Source organism: Hypomesus transpacificus, unplaced genomic scaffold (genome assembly GCF_021917145.1).
Source record: "Hypomesus transpacificus isolate Combined female unplaced genomic scaffold, fHypTra1 scaffold_105, whole genome shotgun sequence".
NCBI classification, from domain to species: Eukaryota; Metazoa; Chordata; class Actinopteri; order Osmeriformes; family Osmeridae; genus Hypomesus; species Hypomesus transpacificus.
The window spans coordinates 249413-270958 of record NW_025813697.1 but is presented as its reverse complement, the minus strand read 5'-3'; the positions used below and the strand labels follow the sequence as shown (position 1 = coordinate 270958).

At 40.7% G+C, this 21546-nt stretch overlaps 1 long non-coding RNA gene across 6 annotated transcripts; it reads right to left on the bottom strand.

Moving 5' to 3' along the window:
* Positions 1-8920: 8920 nt before the first annotated feature.
* LOC124487873 lies at positions 8921-15637 on the bottom strand. 6 transcript variants are annotated; one of them, XR_006958560.1, is made up of 12 exons: positions 15284-15637; positions 13059-13134; positions 12488-12804; positions 12245-12329; positions 12020-12114; positions 11545-11908; positions 11036-11289; positions 10701-10829; positions 10439-10577; positions 10050-10164; positions 9270-9319; positions 8921-8935 (listed from the first exon to the last, which is right to left on the bottom strand). It is a non-coding gene; the product is annotated as an uncharacterized LOC124487873 (long non-coding RNA). The 6 variants fall into 6 exon arrangements; XR_006958558.1 differs by lacking the exons at positions 8921-8935; positions 9270-9319 and adding an exon at positions 9498-9928 and having other exon boundaries at positions 15284-15635; XR_006958557.1 differs by lacking the exons at positions 8921-8935; positions 9270-9319 and having other exon boundaries at positions 9498-10164; positions 12245-12326; positions 15284-15634.
* Positions 15638-21546: the final 5909 nt, after the last annotated feature.

The window sequence follows — 21546 nt, the reverse complement described above, 5'->3', positions numbered from 1 at the left end:
AATTGTTCGCCATCCGAGGCAAAAAGGCCACTTCCCTTGACAGCGGTCAAATGTGCATAGCAACGGTCAAATATGAGAAAATTGTTCACCGCAGAACGTTGGGATGCCCCATTCAAGTAAATGGAGCATTCTGCAGCATTAAAGAACAGCCATAGACATAATAAAGCCATAGCTGTGGCAATGTGTGGCATTGAAGACAGTACTGTAGCCATGGGCGTCAGCAGCATTTTGAGAGTGGGGGGGACACATTATGCGGGGGGTCTGGGGGTTTGTCACCTATAATTTTTTGTGGAAGATGTAGATGCAATTTCCTGCATTCTGGTGCATTTACCACAACAATTTACCATAGTTGTAATACATATACTGAGGGGCTGGACATTAAAATATTTTGAAAACTAAACTTCCCAATAAGCAATGGGACATCTTCAACTACCTGTCACCTTTCAGCACTCACCTCAGCAACAGAGCTGTCTCCACTGCCCCTGCATGCTGCCCCTGCCTCTGACTCACTCTCAATCTCTACCACCTATATCAGGAGACATGGAGATGCATTGAGCATTCTTTCATATTGATAATAATAAGCTTAATGTAGATTTTTCATATGAAGATTTCTGAGATGTAAATCATGTTATCAGCATATACAATTCAGAATTGGTATAGGTTTAGTAGCCTAATAATTATGTAGGCTACATAAAAAAAAGCATCTCCCTAAAGCATGACTGGACAGTTCAGAAAGGATCAAATTTGTGTTCAAACCTGTAGTCTTTTCCACAGATCACATCCTTAGGATGTAAGCTTTCAGAAAATACATGGTTTAGGTGGTTGAATCAGTTTCCCTAAATGGCACAGCTGAAAAAAGTATCAGCCATATAGCCTACTCCATTTACCAATACCGACTTTATTATGCATGGGCAGCATACTAATATGGAGAGATGGACGTGTCTCTTGTCTCATTAGATAACATCCTACAGGGTATAAGCTTTCAGAGGATATATGGTTTTAATGGTTGAATCAGTTTTGCCTTCATGTTACAGACTAACATGTAACAATAAAATTCTGCGAATTGCCAAAATTACAAGTTGAGCAACCTTATTTAAATTGGAAGACAATGTTAGACAAACTAGACAAACTAGCATGTTAGCTAAGGTTAACTCCAGATTAGCTCACGGTTGTTGTGGCAATAAAAAAACACCAGCAATTTCTTTTGTAGCTACTTGGAAAAAACATCTTTGTCATCTCTTTTTGCCTGAAACAGACGCCTAAATCTGAACACGGCCAAAAGCACAACATATTTCAGACCCAGATTAAGAAATCAACAAATACTGTTCCACTTGTAATGGGTAAATAAAGTATGGTATAGCCTAGTGCTAGATGTAGGTAAAAAGCTTGCTTATCTAGCTAGCAATAATCATAATGTTTGCAGAAGGATCTTTGTGACTTAACTAACGCTATTATAGTCAGAGAATGTCTCATAAGGGTGCTTTGGCCACTGAAGGGAAAACTGGGCAACTTACTTTCCTCTTCGTCGAAAAAACCCTCCTTATGTCCATCTCGTCTGTGGAACAGTCATGTCTGAAGTGCTAGCTACAAGCGCGATGCGTCGATCAAAGAGTATGGGAGTTGAATCTGCGTGCTTGATGCTGTTTTTCTAGAAAACGTGGAGTGGAATTCTATATGGGTATTCTCCCTACTTATAAAGTGGAACGGATTTGATTGTGAAGCAATGGAAAGATCGCTGGACTAGAAGACCATTCATGCACTAATATTTTGATTGCAAATGTGGGGGGATCCAGACAACAAGTTACATTGCGGCGACGCCCATGACTGTAGCCTACTACTACACACTGCCAGTGAGCGAGCCAGTCTGTGACTCAGAGGCTAACGTCAAAACAAGACTCAGTCTCACTCAAATTCCAAGTTTTACACAAATCACAAAAATATGCTGACCCGCTGGCTGTCTTCACAATCGCCATATCTTTAAAACACTGCTCTCCATTTGGATGTAGAATTGACCCTGGTACGTAATTAAGAAAATACTCATTAGACGCAGATTGACAACACTGTTGTCCACGAGTGTCAACATTCATTGACAGCACTGTTGTTGCTGCCGCAATCGTCAATGGAGACTGATGGGGCTCTCACGTAGCAAACAAATCAAAGTTTTTACAGCAACCTACATTAAAATCTCACCACCTGGCTGTCTTCACAATAGTCATATCGTCATAAAATGTCCCTCTTTCTGTTTTTTCGTGTAAAATTGAACTATAAAATTTGCTACTAAATATACTATTATGACGCTTCCTAGCACGGCTGCCGCCTAAAAGACTAGGCGGTCTCACGGGCGACCCGCACTCGCTCAAATTACAAAGACTTTGACGACCTGAATCTAACATCCGAGATTGCAGTTCCACTCGAAATCGCTTTCTCAACAAAGCCATTGGGATTTTTTGGGGTGGGATTTTTCACTCGTAATCCAAGCTCCATTTTGCGTGCTAGAACGTCTCTATCACGTTGTATCCATGCGTCGTTGCTAACGTGTTGACGTGGTGACGTAGCTAGCACAGATTACCCTTTGTCACTAAAGGCACTTTGACTGCACAAAAACGTTGTAACCTCCTAAACTGTGCAACGGAACGTAAATCCAAATACAAGCAACTCAATCGCGACCAAGACAAACATTTTGACACAGGCATTGTGTATGTAGTCCAAATATTGACAAAGTTTTAGGGGGGCAAAAAGAACTAGAAAAGGCTGTTCCTGCGAAACAGCAGTGAGAATGCTGGAAACCTGAATGGGGATAGCTGAACATGCTAAAAAAGCTGAAAATTGTGACATTTTTCAGAAAGTTATAAGCTGAAGCTTCAAAGTGACCGAAAGGTATTTTAAATAGGGACTGGAGCAGGACGAAGGCATAAAACTACAGAAAAGAGAAGAAAAATGCAAAACAATGTGAAAAAAAATCAGATAGAAGAGAAACAATGCATACCAACGTGAACATTTAGCAAAAATTTGCTGGAGTTTCAAAAGGCCTGAAATGTATGTTAGAAAAGACCTGCAGCAAGATGAAGGCAGAAAAGAAGGAAAAAATGCAAAAGTACTGGCAGTTGGAAGATTCTGCAATGAAATGTATTTTTGAAAGGACCTGGAGTAAGATGAAGGCAGAAAACAGAAGAAAAGAAGAAGAAAAATGCAAAAACAAAAAGGGGAAAAATTCAGAAAGATGAGCGGCAGGAAAATTTGAAAATTGAGCAGAAAACCAGGAGTGGGTTGCACCAACTAGTCTTTGCTAAGACTGTCATAAATCCGAAGTCAGTCTTTGTTAGGAACGGTCTTAGGCCCATATCTAACGCCTGTTGCACCAACAGAATTTACGACCAGTCTTAACTAAGACTGGTGGTAACATGCGCGTTCATGAAAGTGCCCGTGGAATTCTAGAATGGAACGTGCGTTGCCATGATACCCATACATTTTTACCATGATGATACCAGGGATGCCAGACGCCTGGCGGAAACGCTGCTTGACAGCGATTGCCTCGGCCTCGTTAGGCAAGTTGACATAATGCGGTAGGCGGCGACTCAGTGCCAGCGAGACCCTACGAATAACTCTACGAGCTGTAGATTTATGCACGCCGATCATGTCCCACACGGTGTTTTGTAATGCACCGTTTGCATAAAACCTCAGTGCAATTAAAAGCTGTAACGTTGGCGTCAGGGCAGCATTTCGGTCTGCCTGAAAGCGCAAATCGTCGGACAGTTCGTCCACTAGAGAAAAAATCTCAACCCTACTGAAACGAAACCTCTGAAATAACTCCTCATCATTGTACATATCCAGCGGGTTAGTTCTGTCTCGCACTACTCTCTCACGTCTTAAAGCGCGTTCATTATACAATCTATAAGTTAGACGCGCCATTGTTATAGGCTACTTGTTGTTTTAGCTGGACTCAACGGTTTTGTGAAAATTAGCCTACTATAGAAACCAACACAGAAAACGTTCTATGTTTTAACATAAGTCTCCTCTCCACAGGGCGTAACATTTAGGACTAAACTTAGGGAAAAAGCAGCTTAAGTCAGCGTGGTGCAACAGGCGCAACATCATTTTAGACATAGAACGTTGAGTTACGCCAGTTTTAGCTTAAGACTGGTCCTAAATCCTGTTGGTGCAACCCGCTCCAGTTGCTGAAGTCTGGGTTGAACGAATATGAAGGTAAAAGGACAACACTGGAATGACTTGAACTTGCTGGAAAAAAGGCAGAATTGATTAAATGGCTGAAAAAAAGTTATAAGTCCGAGCAGAAAAAGTTGAAGGTTTAAAGAAGGTGATGGGAGATGAATGATGTTCATATTTAGAATTATTTTTCATCCTTATAAAATGAAGTCACCTAAAGATGCTAAATATGTTGAGAAGAGGGAAACATTTGCAGAAATTTAGTCTCTGGAACTCTTTTCAGAGCTGGAAACTACTTGTGGAAGGACAGTGGAACAGTGAAGAGCGTTGGCCAATCGAATTGGTTCCTTGTTTCTTGTAACGGAGCAACCGTTGGTCATTGGCAACATTTCTAACCCAGAATCTAGGTTTCAGGTTCAAACGGAGGAGAAACTAATCATGCGTGCCTGCACACCCAGTCCTGTTCAGACACTTAAAGTAAGATGACATCATAATAATAAATAGTGCAGGGTTGCCGATGTTGTCGTTGTCCCTGGTGAATTTTTTATACGTAAATAATAAGATCATGCTACATCTAAGCAGCGTATCATTTCTTGCAAGTGTGTCAAAGTGGTATGTATTAACACCGTAGGCTTGAATAATAACCGAAGGCGTGAAGCTAGAGAGGCTGCAATGGAAGATTTCCTACATGAGCTAGATGTACAACTTCAAATTGAAAACGGAGAAGATATTTAGAGTAAAGACAAGTTACTTTACATATGTGTTCAGTATCATCAAATAACAGTCAAAGTTTTCCAGTTACTTAGCGTTTGTTTGTAGGATTAACGCCAGCAGTGCAGCAAACACTTACCCAAGGCCTGGTTTGGCTGTTCGTGACGGTCAACTATGACAGTGAGCCTCGATTTTTGCAGATTTCTGTAAAACTTGCTAAAATAAAAACAATCTAGCTAGATTATGTACACTTTAAACTCAATGTACATATCTTGTTTGGTCGATTGTGGAAAAAAAGTCGAACCGTTTTTAGTTATGGAGAGCCATCGCGCTATAGCTCGATTATGAGAAATGTAGCTAGAATCCACACCTCAAACAAGTTAACCCAGACGCAAAACTGTACATCCAATCCCAAAAATAAGGATATTTTCCGAGACCCAAGACTCTGCCGAAACCATTGATATCCTTTATGTGTCTGTGCGGTCAGAAGTACAACTCTTTTGGCAGTTTCCAAAACGTCACCCAATTCTGCTTTCATGGTGCGTGTCGGTTTGGTTGCCACGGTGATGGCGCAGCTGTGATCGCTAACGAGCTGGGCAGAGAGAAAAAACACATTTAGCTGGAATCCACACCCCAAACAAGTTAACCTAGACACAAAACTACACGTCCAATCCAAAAAATTAGGATATTTTCCGAGACCCAAGACTCTGCCGAAACCAGAGATGTCCTTTATATGTCTGTGCGGTCAGAAATACGACTCTACCGGCAGTTTTAAAAAACACGTCTACTTTCGAAATTCTCTGACAAATTTTACCCACCTCTCCATTGAAGTTAGTGAGAGAATTTGAAAGGCTGCTCTCGCTTCAAGGCTCAAAGCTGAAAATCTGTAAATGTGAGCTCTTTAGTAGTTAAATTGGCTGAAAGAGGACAAGTTTTCCTACATTTTAAGGTCAAACTTGTTTCTGTAAGTTAAACTATATGAACGTCAGAGGAATTTGTTTAACAATTTAGTTGAATATCAGAAAAAGAGCAGCCAGCATCATCAATCAGCTGCTCAATCATAAAAATCAAGAAGGAGCTAAATTTTTCATGTATTTCAAACTGTCACAATTCAAAATTGGCTATATATATATAGCTGAATGTCTTGTGAACACTTTAAAGTTTGAATGGTGTCTCTAGCTGAAAGTATGCTGAAGCAGTTAAGTTTGAAAGAGGAGGAAGCTTTTTAATGATTTGAAAGGATTTACCATTACTTTTAATGGGACAATAATTTGCACAAAAACCTTAATTATTTAAAAAGTATAAAAGTGAGAAATACCAGAAGTCATAGCCATCATCTCCTGAAGGAGCTGAACGTTTTGATACAAAAATTGTAGGAATCGGTCAAAGTATGCAGGACTAGTTAAAGGCCAAAAAACCTACAGAAGAACTAAGAAGTTGGAATAATAATAAAGAGAAACAGAAAAACAATAGTGAGAATGCTTAACAGCATTCAGCATTCTTACAATGTCAGTTCTCTATCTTTTACGGCCCTGACGAGAATGTTGGTCTCCTCGGCTGTGAACCTCTGGCGTGCGCCTGGCAAATCCGCCGTTATAATAGCAATTTGCCATGGGACAAGCGCTGCTCTTAAAGGAAATGCAAGATGATGCTCTGATTGGTTTATTGCACGTTATGCCCAAACCACACCCATTAGTAATGTAGTTACTTCAGACCAACCCTTTTTAGATTTGCGCCAGGCGCAAAGTCATTTATCCCGCCGGCAAAATAACAACCAAGCTGAACGTCACGGCCACAAAGTTACTTGCGCTTTGCGTTTAGATACTTACGTTTCAGATCGTCAAAATAGGGGGGTAAAAGAAAACGCAAAGCACTTGAAGCATGGTGGCCCAGTACTGTATGGAACCCCACATGGTAGCCAGTTGATCACTTTTGGGCCAGTACTTGTATGATCCGACTGGCCATGGCAATGCTAGCGACCTAAATAAACACCTGTTCATTATTCAGTTTATATTATATTTCATAAAAACTTTCCTAAGATTTTACTATTTTTCTATGAAGAGAATTTAGAAAAGTATAGTCAAACTAAGTAAACTTTGGGCAAGACATACTACTAATTCATGGCCAGTTGAAGTGATGACCTAGCCTGGTCCTAACCTCATACATTCCATTTGTAAAGAGGGTCTGGGATCTCTCGATTGACAAACGTTAACTTCCTTGAAGGCGGGTCCTCTGTTGAAGTTTAAAACTATTGGATCCGCCCAGAGCCACTCTGATTTGCCATAACCAATCTCAAGCGTTCGCCTTAGCCAACTCCATCACCACTACTGTAACGGAGCTAACTGCCGTAGCTGGAAAATCAAACTTTTCCCGAACCCCGTGGGGAGGAGGGCCACAACATCATGGCCACCAGCAAAACCCAGCAAGGAATGTTCTTGCTCCGGCTTTAACCTATATTCGGCAGCGTTGCCACAACCGCAGAATAGTTTTGCTCGCATCTTTCTCCGCCGCCATTACTGAACTACTCAAACAAGTGATGACATTAACGTCATCGTTCTCAGCCACTCCCTCTGTTCGCTGATTGGACCTACAAAAAAATTGTTTCTGGAAACCGACTTCAGAGCCGAGCTCTCAGACCTAGTAAAGAAGCAAAATCCAAATTGAGCGGAAGTACGTAGGAGGGCAGAGCCAGGCTAGTGATGACCTGGAGTCAATAATAAACGTCTAAATGTCGAGCCCTAAGTGCATTATAACCCCTGGAGGGAAAATAATGGAAGTCGTTGCTTATTTATTAAATCTTTTTGACACATTCTCTTTCTTAGGAAGCGCTGCTTGACCATATTTTGGGAAGACTCCGCTATCATTTAGAGCATATTATAGCCAAATGCCTTTGGATTTGGACTACTTACGCTGTCACACTAGAGTGTGTGTTTTTAAATGCTGTATCCAGTCGGGTGTCTGCTTCTCTTTTTGTAGATGCCCTGACATCACTACACAGGCTTATAAACCTGGAAAAGGAACAAGTTGAACAGCCAACTTCAATGGTGCAATTTAAGTAAGGACTAGTTGGACGACCACGTTGGTTGGTCCTCTCTCCGGAGTACCTTAGCAGTATTTTGGACCTTAACTTGTCCATCCCATGCATAGCTGCACTTTTGGGGGTGTCAAAACGAACAGTGCATCGACGTATGGCTGAGGCTGATATTTCAGTCAGGACACTGTACAGCACTCTCATAGATGAGGAATGGGATCGGTGTGTGAGAGACATCAAATCCAGGCAGCCTCACTCAGGTTATCGGATGGTGAAAGCCCTTTTGCAAGCTCATGGACTGCGGGTACAGTATGACCGTGTCAGAGCTTCCATGCACCGCATCGACACCGTTGGAGTCATATCATGTATGACCAACTTGGGTTGCATTGTCCGAAGAACCTACTCAGTTCCAGGCCCCCAGTCCTTGATGCACATCGATACAAATCATAAAATCATACGGTAAATTACTTTCACAAAGAGCAGATTCTAATATGTGTTTGCCTTATACAAAAATGGTGTGTATGGTATTACAGATAATGTATCTTGTTGCAGCCTCCAATAACCTTGCATCAACCACCCTGGCCTTCTTCCAAGAATCTGTGGAGAAGTTTGGTTTCCCTCTTAGGTAAATATGATGTTAAAACTTTGTCGGCCCCTCCATATAACAGCTTAAACACATGCATCATGTTATGCAGTTTTTGTAAATTTGATGTAAGATGCTTCAAACATTCCTGTGCTGATTTCATAGGTTGTATAACCAACCAACACTTAATATGGTCTTTGTTGGAAATGTTTGTTTTAGGGTACGGGCTGATCAAGGGGTGGAGACTGTTGATGTTGCCAGGGGCGTGTTCAGGGAGTGGCACGGGCCACCCCTGAAATCTGATTGGCCACCCCAATATATGATTGGCTATATGTCAGAGGCGGGCCACCCCTGGTGCCACCCCTATAAAAAATGTCTGGACACGCCCCTGGATGTTGCACGCCTCATGTTTACAGTCCGTGGCACTGGAAGAGGCAGCTTCATTGCTGGGAAGAGTGTTCACAATCAACGGTTAGTAAAAAAGTGCAGATAAAGACAAACAAAACATCCCCCCCACACACAATTATTAACATTAGAAACAGTCTAATAGACCATATTTTGCTAAATAGGGATGTGCGTTTACTATGTAATATGTTGAAGCATTTGCTCAATGACCAATCCTTAGTTTTATGCTAATTTTACACATACACTCTATAAATATACATATATAACTATGCTGTCTGTATAGAGACTCAACACTGCATTCAAGTGACATGTTCTTTTTTCAAATTTTTAGGGTATAGATATGCCTCTCATTGAGTGGGAGAACAGTGGACTTACTCCAGACTGCCACTCCAGCATCGTTGTCCCAGACATCGAAAGCCCACTGACTGATGAACAAATGGCAGCTTTAAGAGAGGCTGTTGACCCAAGAGCTTTGTCCCAGGCTTATGGCTGTGAAATCTACATTGCAGCAGTTCACTTTTGTGATAACATTTAAATAATGTTTTGAGCATTTTCAGAAGAACTGGATCAACTATATAATAATACATCATATACATCATTAGATTCTTCACATCTTTCCTGAGTCAAATTTTATTTTTTATTTAATAGAGATAACTGAACAAGCACTTTGCAATGTGACCCAGGTATCTTAACTCACTGGCTCATGCAACAAAGAAACATGCAGACATGCATAACACAAACTGTGTGGTGTAAACTTATTTTGTGTGTACGTCTCTAACTGTACGAGTGTGAATATCTGTTTGTATCAACATATTAGATGAAACCAAATCCTGTTTGGCAACTGCCAATACAGTCTAGGATGTCACTCTTAAAAGATGCATAGTCTTTGTAATGCCCTGGGATTTGCAGGGTCTCGTAACAGGTGGAGGCAGTAGTGAAGCTGCCTTTGACCACCTCAAGGGACAGATTCGCCCTTGGCAGAATCGCCCATCCAGTCCAGAATTTCACCAGATCTCTCAATTCATTCGGTGATGCTGTGCAGTAAACATTTTATTATTTTACAAGTTACATGAAAAGTTGCTGTGGAGAGGTAATGATAACTAGATGACCCAACTGTTTCACGGTTTATCGCATATGTTTACTCTGTCAACATACCATTTTCAATGAACTGTCGAAGATAACCTGATACGTGGCACATGGTGTCAACTGAAAAATAATTGTCATCTTCTTCTTCATCATGATGAGGCCAGGTAATGCGCTTCAGAAGTACCTACATTGAAAGCAAAAAAAACAGCATGGGATAGACTTTAAAGTTTTTATTATTTATTATAAATTATATTTGGTGTGATTTTTTCAGGCTTTTGAACCACACACTTCAAAAACGCCACTGGTGGGTACTTTGAAAAGCACGTTGCAAATCCTAAGAGCGCTAAATCAAGCACACAGACTAATGGGCATAATTACAGATGCTGGATACAGACATGAAACCTCTACCCTATAGTAGTATTCAACAAACACCTGGATTTAAAATAGTGTTAAGTTACCTCAGGGCTGTAATCCACTGCTACCTCTAGGGAAAAGCAGGGCCACTGTGTCAGGTCGTTTGGTCAGCACAGTCCACATTTGTGTCTCTTTAAGACCACGTCTCAGCTGTTTCTTTTGTCTTGTGACACGTCCAATGACCTGTTAATGACAACAGAGAGAGAAGGTGGAATACATTATCATTCTTAATCCCCCCCCCCCAAAATGATTAGGAATGAGAAATTAGGTTCTGCAAACACAACTACATCCTAAGATTTGACTCACAGCATGGAGCAACATTCTCTTGAAAAGCCATCTCCTGTTATTATTAGACAGGCCAGGGAGGTCCCAGGTATAGGCCAAGTCCTGTCCTCTTTTTGCCTCTTCCTCAGAGAGTTTGGATTCACCTTGAAGCTTCAATACACAGAGGAAAACAAGAGGAAATATATAATGACACTACATATATACAGCGGGTCTATAAAGTCTCCACTCCCTATTTGCCATTAAGTAAAACAAACTTTAAAACAAATGATTGGGTAGGGACTTTTTATTTCCACTAAAAAATATTAAAAGGGAAGAAATAACAAGACTTTGAAAATGATTGAGGATGGAAAACATACAAGCCTGATTGTTTCCCGGATGTCCAGGTCTGGGCAGTCATCTAGGGCTACAGTTGCAGTCTCGGGACTCCCTCCAAGCAGGACATGTGCAAAGGCAGGGCTGAGCCCAGACAGTCACGGTCCCCCATGAAGGAAGGAGTGTCCCATCATTCTCCCTGCCATGACGAACATATCACTTTCAACTATGAAGTGAGAGGCTGACGGCACCAAATGGCCTGTCTCTCCATCAAACAGCCGTGTCACATCAGTGTTTGCTGTTAAAGAAAATTAGTTTTAGAGAAAAGCAATTTAAAATATATTATAGAGAATCATTTAGTAGGAACTAACTGTATTGTACATTAGATCTACTTTTTTCGCCAGTGTAGGCATGATATTATTTAGTATAATGGTTACATATATTGTTCTCAAGCAAAACTACTAAGATGAAAAACAGATTGACGTAATATAAAAAATATATTCGACCATACCTATTTAATAAGTCATCTTACACATAACTGCACTCCACTTACCAAAGTTGATGCAAAACCCAGACTTCAACTTCTCAATGCAAGTTGAGAGGAAGAAGCGAGATACACCCTTTCCAATAGCAAAATCACCTGTAACACAATGCAAGGTTTGATATAGTAATGTCATACTTTTTGCAGTCCTTGACCATTAGGACATGTGGCTGAAGCTACTTTCAAGTCTGCAATGCAAGGGTCGTGCCCATTCCACATTAGGTCGCTTGTAGAAGGAGAGGAGTGCCATGTCCTGTTCGGCAGGGGTTTCTCTAGTATCCATGCTGAGAACCAAAGCACTCCTTTTCATAAATGTGGAATAGGGAATCCCGAAACTGAGACATGGCCTTGGTAGGGTCTTGGATGGTGAGCCAGTCTAGTAAGAGGAAAGCATACAAATGTGACCAATTAGGCTTTAATCTAACGCTTGACAGCAACCTCTAGATATGTTTTAAATGTAGATTGAAGCCGTATTTGGTGTTTGTACCGTCTGTAACTGCTGCACTGCTTCTGGACGGTCCAGGCATTACTGCTTGCTCTTCTTCCATCACAGTACTACACTCAATCCCCTCATTTCCTGCACTGTACACAGTCAGAACATATTTATAATGGTAATATGTAAAACTGCTTTTATGTTTTAATAGCTCAAAGACCAAGGCATCTGCTGGTGAGTGAAACGAGTACGGTAAGAACAATAGAAAATTGGTGTTACCTTTCCCCGCATGAAGCAGCATGTACCTCAATAATGTGACAGGGAAATATGTCCATGCACATAGGACAGGGTTGCTGAACTGCTGCTGAGAATATGAAGTTAGCAAAGATAACAAAACAAACTTAAGTAGGAACCACTAAGAAATTACTTAAAATCTGCTCTCATCAGGCATTTTGATTGCAGCGTATTCATGTTCAATGTTATTAATTATATATTGAAAATGCTCCAATAATCCACTCTTACATGTTACGTCTTCCTGCGCACAGTTTTCCTCTACATTAGCCGGGCAATTATCACTGTCAACATCAATGATGTTGCAAGATTTTAAGTGTTCGTCAGGAGCGGCAGTGGAATAGCTGCTCCACATTTCTGACACCCTGCTTTTGGCATGCCACTGAATGCATTGTCTGTTAGTTGCAAAGGAGTTGTGCTTAGTTCTTCTTGAATTGGTGCAATGAAAAGAGTTGTTTTACCCCCCTGGCTTGCAAGCTTCAATATTTTGCCTGTGTAGCCAGTATCATCAGGTGTCACAAGAGAGAGTTTGCGGCCACCCCATCCTCCTATAAAAAAAACATTTCTGAGCATAATGGGAAATAAAACTATATATGACATAAGCACCCTTGTATAGACATGGATTACATTAAGCCTAGTCTTTAAGTAAGAGAAAAATGTAATGAAGATCTCCATTGAAAACTTTTTTTCCTCTGCTACTGTACCTATTACAGATGACCTATACACTGTTTGGATGAGCACTAACAGAGTCATCGTTGTTCCATATCTCAACACTAATAAATACAAACGTATACGTGCCTACCTGCTGATTTGTAAAGCAGCCAACCACCAGACACCGTCTCCAATTGTGGAAATACAACCTTGAGTGTATCACATAACTGTAAATCAAAAACAATTAACATTAATTGTTATTATAGATTTATTTATTATTATGAATGCTGAAAAGGGTTGAGGTTAAACTTTTTGAAAAACCATGCCAGTCTTGCTTAAATGTATTAAAGCATTATATTTTTTAAGTAGTTGGTTTGGTTTGAAATTTCAGCAGAACATCAACGCTAAATTTACGGATACCCCTTGGCTGTGATCGGTCTGTATTGGAACCATAGATATACAGTGGGGCAAAAAAGTATTTAGTCAGCCACCAATTGTGCAAGTTCTCCCACTTAAAAAGATGAGAGAGGCCTGTAATTTTCATTATAGGAATACCTCAACTATGAGAGACAAAATTAGAAAACAAAATCCAGAAAATCACATTGTAGAATTTTTTATGAATTAATTGGTAAATTCCTTGGTAAAATAAGTTTTTTAAATTTGGTCACCTACAAACAAGCAAGAATTCTGGCTCTCTCAGACCTGTAATTTCTTCTTTAAAAGGCTCCTCTGTCCTCCACTCGTTACCTCTTTTCAAGACAGGCAGCCAATGAGGTATATTATCTTGCATTTGAAGCTTTATTTATATTTGGTGCTAAGCGCAATTTGTATCTTTGCTTTCTTCAGTAATGTATAATGTATTTGACGTGCTTACTATGTTCGTTCACATAGTTCTCACGGCGTGACGTGGATGCCTTAAGAGCAGAAGAGCAAAACAATAAACGCCCGTTCAAAAGAACCGACCTGTGTCTGTGTTGTCGCGAAGAGAGCTACATGGAGGAATGGGCCAAAATACCAGCAACGGTGTATGAAAAGCCGGTTAAGACTTACAGAAAACATTTGATCTCTGTCATTGCCAACAAAGGGTATCTAACAAAGTATTGAGATGAACTTTTGTTATTGACCAAATACTTATTTTCCATCATCATTTGCAAATACATTCTTTAAAAAATCAGACAATGTGATTTTCTGGATTTTCTTTTCAGATTTTGTCTCTCATAGTTGAGGTATACCTATGACGAAAATTACAGGCCTCTCTCATCTTTTTAAGTGGGAGAACTTTTATTATTAGTGGCTGACTAAATACTTTTTTGCCCCACTGTATATAAATCTTTATATGAATGTATATATATATCTATGATTGGAACCGCTTGCGTCAGGGTCGGTTGCTGGCATTGCCTTGGCCAGTCAGATCATACTCGTACTGGCCCAAAAGTGATCAACTGGCTAGCATGTGGGCAGTGGTGTAGTTGTAAAAATTGAGGTGGGTAAACTACGAATTTTATTATTTATTTATTTACAGGGTCGTCAAGCCCCCCCCCCCCCCCCCCCCCCCCCCCTCCGTAGGCTACGATCGCCGAAAAACTACATGCATTGACATTACAGCCCCTTCACAGAGGCTTGAGAACCCTGTTTATTTATTCATCATTAAGTTTCATTAGGCCTATTTGGATGGAACCAATAAAGTTGGCTTGTATCTGCATCATCGTATTTAAAAGAACGTTAATAATAGTAGGCTATAGCCGTTTGTCCCATGTCTTAATGCGATGTTGTGCAAACCAAAACGTTTATAAACGTGAATTGATCTTACTCTGTACTTGAGGCCTTATGCGGGCGTCTGTGGGAGTGGGAGCACTCGATGGTCTCTTCAAAAAAAGCCTGATATCCATGGCTAATTAATCCATTCCGATCAGGTAGAGTAATCCACAACGTGTATGTGTGTGGACATACTTCGTGGATCCTGATTGGTGTCGCCGCCGCAGACGCAACGCATTGATTGGAGGGTCACAGAACATACAGCGCAGATGAAACGATTCAGACTACAGCGTTGATATGTTAAACAATATGAAATACATTTATTTCGAATTATTCCAACGGCAGAATACGAGGCGCAATTTAGATGTGCGTAAAAGCGCATAAACGCTATTTAGAGGTGGATAAATGCAATTTCCGCAATTTTGAGGTGGATAAACGCTATTTCCCTATTTCGGGAGGTGCGTAAATGGCGTTTACGTGCATTTAGCCCCCACTACATCCCTGCTTGTGGGGTTCCATACAGTACTGGGCCACCGTGCTTCAAGCGCTTTGTGTTTTCTTTTAGTATGAAATGCTCTATATAAATGAAATCAAATGTGATCACTTCGAAATTTGACTCACCGAAGCCTGGTTGCTGTCACGGGTAGCCATCGTACTTTTCCTCTTCTTCTTGAGCTTGAAGGTTTCCCGCTGTCACGGGTAGCCATCGTACTTTTCCTCTTCTTCTTGAGCTTGAAGGTTTCCCGCTGTCACGGGTAAGGGTGTAGGATTATATAAGGACGGTAGGGTCCCGACCCTACCAAAATCCAGCCTCTACTGTGTAGTCCCTACCAATAATACACCCGCTGTCCGTATTGTTTAGGCAATAATTATAGTACACAAAGGGTTAAAAATCAGTCTCTGCTAGAAGTCCCGCCTCTAAACAACTATCGCGCTTTGATTGGCTGTAGCGGTTTCCCGCAAACCTATATTCAACCTGATTGGCCGTCCCCGCTGTCACTCCATCTGCTTGTAAAAAAAAAAGAAAAAAAAAAGCTACCGGCAATTTGCTAGTCCCATACAGTAGGAGCAACAGGACGCCTCAGTGCATAGCTAATATCTGCATCTGCGAGTGTAAGTTCTGCCTTCGGTCACGTCAGGGAGACGGATTTTAATAACAGTGATGTAATTTGCAGTAACGCTTATATTTGTGTGTTTTATGCTCTTGCGTGCGCGCGCGCTGTGCGTACGTGTGTGTGTGTGTGTGTGTGTGTAGGATGTCGAAGAAACGAAAACTGGACATAAGAGACTTCTTTAGAAGTCAACGTGTAAGTTAATTAAAAGGTTATATATTTTAGAGCCATAACAATACTGATATTGATTATTAGTCAGCATAGGCTATAATGCCAAAGAGATCCGCATTTTAAGGTATAGGCCTACCATTATTTTCATGTTTTATTTGTGTGGAAAGGGAGCAATGGTTTAAAAAAATGTTTTGGGATAAATAAACATTAATTGAACTTATTAACCTTTATTTTCCTTCAAGGTTTCCCTCTCATTTACAGTAACAACAAGCACATTGCAGATGCTCATGTGATTTTATAGGCCTACATATATATTTTGGGGGAATAAAACAGAATAATTGTGTGAACATTTTGTCTACCCATGTACAGTGCCCTCCAAAAGTATTGGAACAGTGAGGCGAATTCCTTTATTTTTGCTGTAGACTGAAAACATTTGGGCTTGACATCAAATAATGAACGTGAGACCAGAGATCAACGTTTCAGCTTTTATTTCCAGGTATTTACATCAGGATCTGATGCACAACTAAGAAAATATCACATTTTGTTTGAATCCACCCATTTGTCATGTGATCAAAAGTATTGGAACAGATATACTTAAAACATATTTAAGTGAATAAGACTTAATATTTAGTTGCAAATCCTTTGCTTTCAATAACTGCAGCAAGTCTGTGACCCATTGACGTCACCAAACTTTTGCATTCTTCCTTTTTGATGCTTTCCCAGGCTTTCACTGCAGCCTCTTTCAGTTGTTGTTTGTTTTGTGGGGTTCCTCCCTTCAGTCTCCTCTTAAGCAGGTAAAATGCATGCTCTATAGGGTTTAAGTCTAGAGATTGACTTGGCCAGTCTAATACCTTCCATTTCTTGCCCCTGATGAACTCCTTTGTTGTTTTGGCAGTGTGTTTTGGGTCGTTATCTTGCTGCATGATGAAGGCTCTGCCAATCAGTTTGGTTGCATCTTTCCTTAAATTGGCAGACAAAATGTTTCTGTAGACTTCCGAGTTCATTTTGCTGCTGCCATCATGTGTTACATCCTCAATGAAGATTAATGAGCCCGTCCCAGAAGAAGCCATGCAAGCCCAAGCCATGACATTACCTCCACCGTGTTTCACAGATGAGCTTGTGTGTTTGGGATCATGAGCAGTTCCTTTCTTTCTCCAAACTTTAGCCTTTCCATCACTTTGGTAAAAGTTAATCTTTGTCTCATCAGTCCATAAAACTTTGTCCCAGAATTTTTGAGGTTCATCTCTGTACTTTTTGGCAAATTCCAGCCTGGCCTTCCTATTCTTCTTGCTAATGAGTGGTTTGCATCTTCTGGTGTAGCCCTTGTACTTTTGTTCATGAAGTCTTCTGCGAACAGTAGATAGTGATACCTTCACTCCTGCCATCTGGAGGTTGTTGCTGATCTCACTAACAGTTGTTTTAGGGTCTTTCTTTACAGCTCTCACAATGTTTCTGTCATCAACTGCTGATGTTTTCCTTGGTCTACCTGTTCGACGTCTGTTACTTAGTACACCAGTAGTTTTCTTCTTCTTCAGGACATTCCAAATGGTTGTACTGGCTATGGCCAATGTTTCTGCAATGGCTCTGATTGATTTTCCATCTTCTCTAAGACTCACAATTGCTTGTTTTTCACCCAAAGACAGCGCTCTGGTTTTCATGTTGTTTTCACCTCTGAATACAGTCTGCATAGACAAAACCTATCTTACCCAATCTGAACCTGAGTGTAGACATTCAGTGGTATTTATTGATTGAATAATGTATGTAATAGGACACACCTGGGCAACAAAACACACCTGTCAGTCACATGTTCCAATACTTTTGCTCACGTGACAAATGGGTGGGTTCGAACAAAAAGGTGATATTTTCTAATTTGTGCATCAGATCCTGATGTAAATACCTGGAAATAAAAGCTGAAACGTTGATCTCTGGTTTCACATTCATCGTTTGATGTCAAGCCCAAATGTTTTCAGTCTACAGCAAAAATAAAGGAATTGGCCTCACTGTTCCAATACTTTTGGAGGGCACTGTATGTACCCTAATATATCTGTTCATATGTCATGCATCAACATACTTCTGTCAGGTGACAGACAGTGGAGAGACTGGAGGAGATAGAGAAGGAGAGACTGGAGGAGAGGATAGAGAAGGAGAGACTGGAGGAGAGGATAGAGGAGGAGAGGATAGAGAAGGAGAGACCGGAGGAGAGGATAGAGAAGGAGACAGAGGAGGAGATGCTGTAGAAGATGAAGGAGAGGCTAAAAAAGGAGAGGCTGGAGGAGATGGAAGAGAGGCTGGAAATTCACAGGTGAGGTTCAATAATGATTAATATGTTAGTCATGAGATTCAGCATGAAGAATGCACTTGCCAGTTTTCACCGGCATCAAAATACCAAATCCCACCATCATGCCATGACAATTAGTGCTCAAGAGGGAAGCCCAATAGATTCGCAGCTCTCAAGTGCATGGGCACAGCAACAAGAGGATGCTATACTGCCTACAAAATATTGTAGGATCAATACAGTACCTTGCCAGGCAGGGCATAGCACTGCGAGGCCATGAGACAAAAGATGGCAATCTATTTCAACTTCTGAAATTTAAAGCCAGGGATGATGTACGTCTCAGTACTTGGTTTGCTCTCTGTCATGACTATACCTCTCCTCAAGTGCAAAATGAGGTTTTGCAGATGCTAGGAAACTGTATTGTCAGGAGTATTGCACAATCCATCCAGATGCTACCAGTTTTGCAGTATTCACTTATCATTGATGGCACACAAGATGTCACAGGAACAGAACAAGAGGCTATTTGTTTTAGATATGTGGACCATGACCTGGTACCACGGGAGGTTTTCATTGGCTTGTATGAGGTCCCTGGTACTACTGGAGTGGAGATTGCAAGAATGGCTGAGGATGTCCTCTTGAGGCTCAATATTCCCATTTCTGGGTTAAGAGGCCAGACATATGATGGTGCTGCTAATATGTCAGGCAAATATTCTGGAGCACAAGCAGAACTGAAGAGACAGCAACCGTTAGCGTTGTATGTGCATTGTGGGGCACACTGTCTTAACCTGATTACGCAGTCTGCATGCAGAGCCAGTCCCTTGATCAATGATTCCTTACAGTGGGTGCATGAGCTTGGCACATTAAACAAGCAATCAGGAAAATTCAAGAACATATTTTCCAAAGCCACAAGTTCAGAGGTACCATTAAAATCACTCAGACCACTTTGTCCAACCAGGTGGACAGTGCGGGGCAAAGCTATCAAAGCGGTGCTGTCTCAGTATGAACGTGTTTTGTCTAGCTTGGAGGAGATGGCATCAAGTGGGTCAAACACAGGCATGAGAGCAAATGGTCTGCGTGAGAGGTTTGAGAAAGGGAAAACGGTACTTGGTCTTTGTCTGGCATTAGAAGTGATAGAGGAGCTGGAGTGTCTGAACACATCCCTTCAAAAAAGGACTGAAACTGTTGCAGGTATGAGAAGTGCCATACAGTGTGTGAAATCTACTGTACATGCCAAAAGAAATGAGGAGAACTTTCATGAGGTTTTTGAGAAAGCAGTGGCTATGGTTGACTCCCTTGGGATTGAGCCCATTCAGATTCCTCACCAAAGAAAGCCACCAAAACGATTCACGAGTGAAGCAAGCCAGCACATCCCCAAGTCAGCAGAGGAGCATTATAGAACAGAGTTCTCTAAAATGCTTGATAGTGTGCACATTCAGTTTGAGGAGAGGTTCAACCAACCAGATCTAAATGTCTTGCAAAACCTGGAGGAAACTCTCCTGACTGGAGAAGTGAATGACATTGTAGATCAGTACCCAGAGCTGAACAGGGACATACTAAAGGTCCAACTAGCCATGTTTAGGTCCAAATACACTGTCAAATCTAGTGTTGAAGTGGCAGAAATAATGAGAGGATTGACAGTTGAAGTGAGAGGTCTGTTTGATCAGGTTGAGTCCCTTATCAGGCTGCTTTTAGTCATACCAGTTGCATCAGCTGAGGCTGAAAGAAGTTTCAGTGCTCTCAGGAGGCTTAAAACATGGCTGAGAACCACCATGACTCAAGTCAGATTGAACAATCTTGCAGTGTGCCATGTCCATCAGGAGACACTGGACAACATTGACCTTAAAGAAATCTATCAGCAGTTCATTTCTGTTACAGAAAGACGTAGGCATGTGTTTGGTTCTTTCAAATAGGAAGAGCACAATGGACACTAATCTGTGTATATGTTAGTATTAGTGATTCCTGGCTGATGACCCTGCAGCTGGCTCATGGGCACTGGAGGAAGAAATGCCCAGCAGGAAATTATACTGACCTGTACGTTTTGTGATACACCTGTTGTTGTATTATTTCAAAAATATTTATTTACAATGTTGTTGATGTTGTTTACAGTTGCACCAAAGTAAAGTTAAAAACTCTTCTAAGTTGACTAATTTTCTTTCATTAGTTGCTTTAACCTATAACATTACAGAATGCATATTCTCTTTTGATATTCAGATATGCATTATAAACATGTTAATTAAGCCGATTTATTGATTTCTTTTCAATTATCATTGCGAATACAAAAAAAACCTTTCAACTTTAGGAAGCACGTTCATATCTCACGGACCCCACCAATGTCCAAATCAAACCTACTCCCTTGTGGAAATGTATGCAAAGAATATCATATTTTACAACTTAATCATTTGCTTATTTAAACATAGGCCTACATTTACAGGAAACTAGTAATGAAACATTATTTGACCTACTATTAGTTATCAACTTGAGAGGTTTTATGTTGATATGTTATCCCTATTCAGGGTGTCTCCCCTTAACCCTTTTGTCCTTGGGTTGCTTTGACCCATTTTCTAATCATTTCCATATCAGAAATTGGGGTTTCTTTCAACCAAAACCTCTCAAACCAAAAAGAACAATGGGTATCTGTACAAAGCTCTTCACAAGTGATACATAAATGATCATTTCACTACTTTCATTGAATTTTGATGTTTCATTCACTTTTATAGCATTTAAAAATAATAATAAATAGGACATTGAAAGAGAGAAGTGGTGAAAAACCCCACTACAGATTCAAAAGGCACAACAAAAAAGCCACAAAAAGGTATAAAAAGACCAAAACGTAGACAAAAGTTTAACAAATACATCCTCATGTGTTCTCCCTCCCCTATGAACAGGAAAAATATGTCAGTGTAACTAAGTTTAGTGTCATTCATTCAGTCATGTACTATCTCTTCTCATATTCCAGTTTTTCTGTCTCCAGCCTTGTTTTTTTTAATTAAAAGCCTCTTATAATCGAGCTCCAGGTTTTTTTTATACAGGGCCCTCACATTGTCTGCTCCAACCTGAAACAAATGAAGAACATTGTCCCTTTGCAAGGCACACTTGGAGAAAGTTGAAGGTGTCCATTTGACTACTGTGGTTCATTGCTTATACCTTGTCTTTGTCTTGGCCTTAAAGTGGAGGCCCTAGGCTCAGGGGGAGGAAGAAGTTCCTCTTCCTGCTGAGTTTAACACCATAGACATTTAATCAATTGAGTCATATTTGAAATGAGCACTTTAAGGACTTGTGTCTTATGTTGAAACCACCACCATTAGTAAGTCATTATAGACACTTCA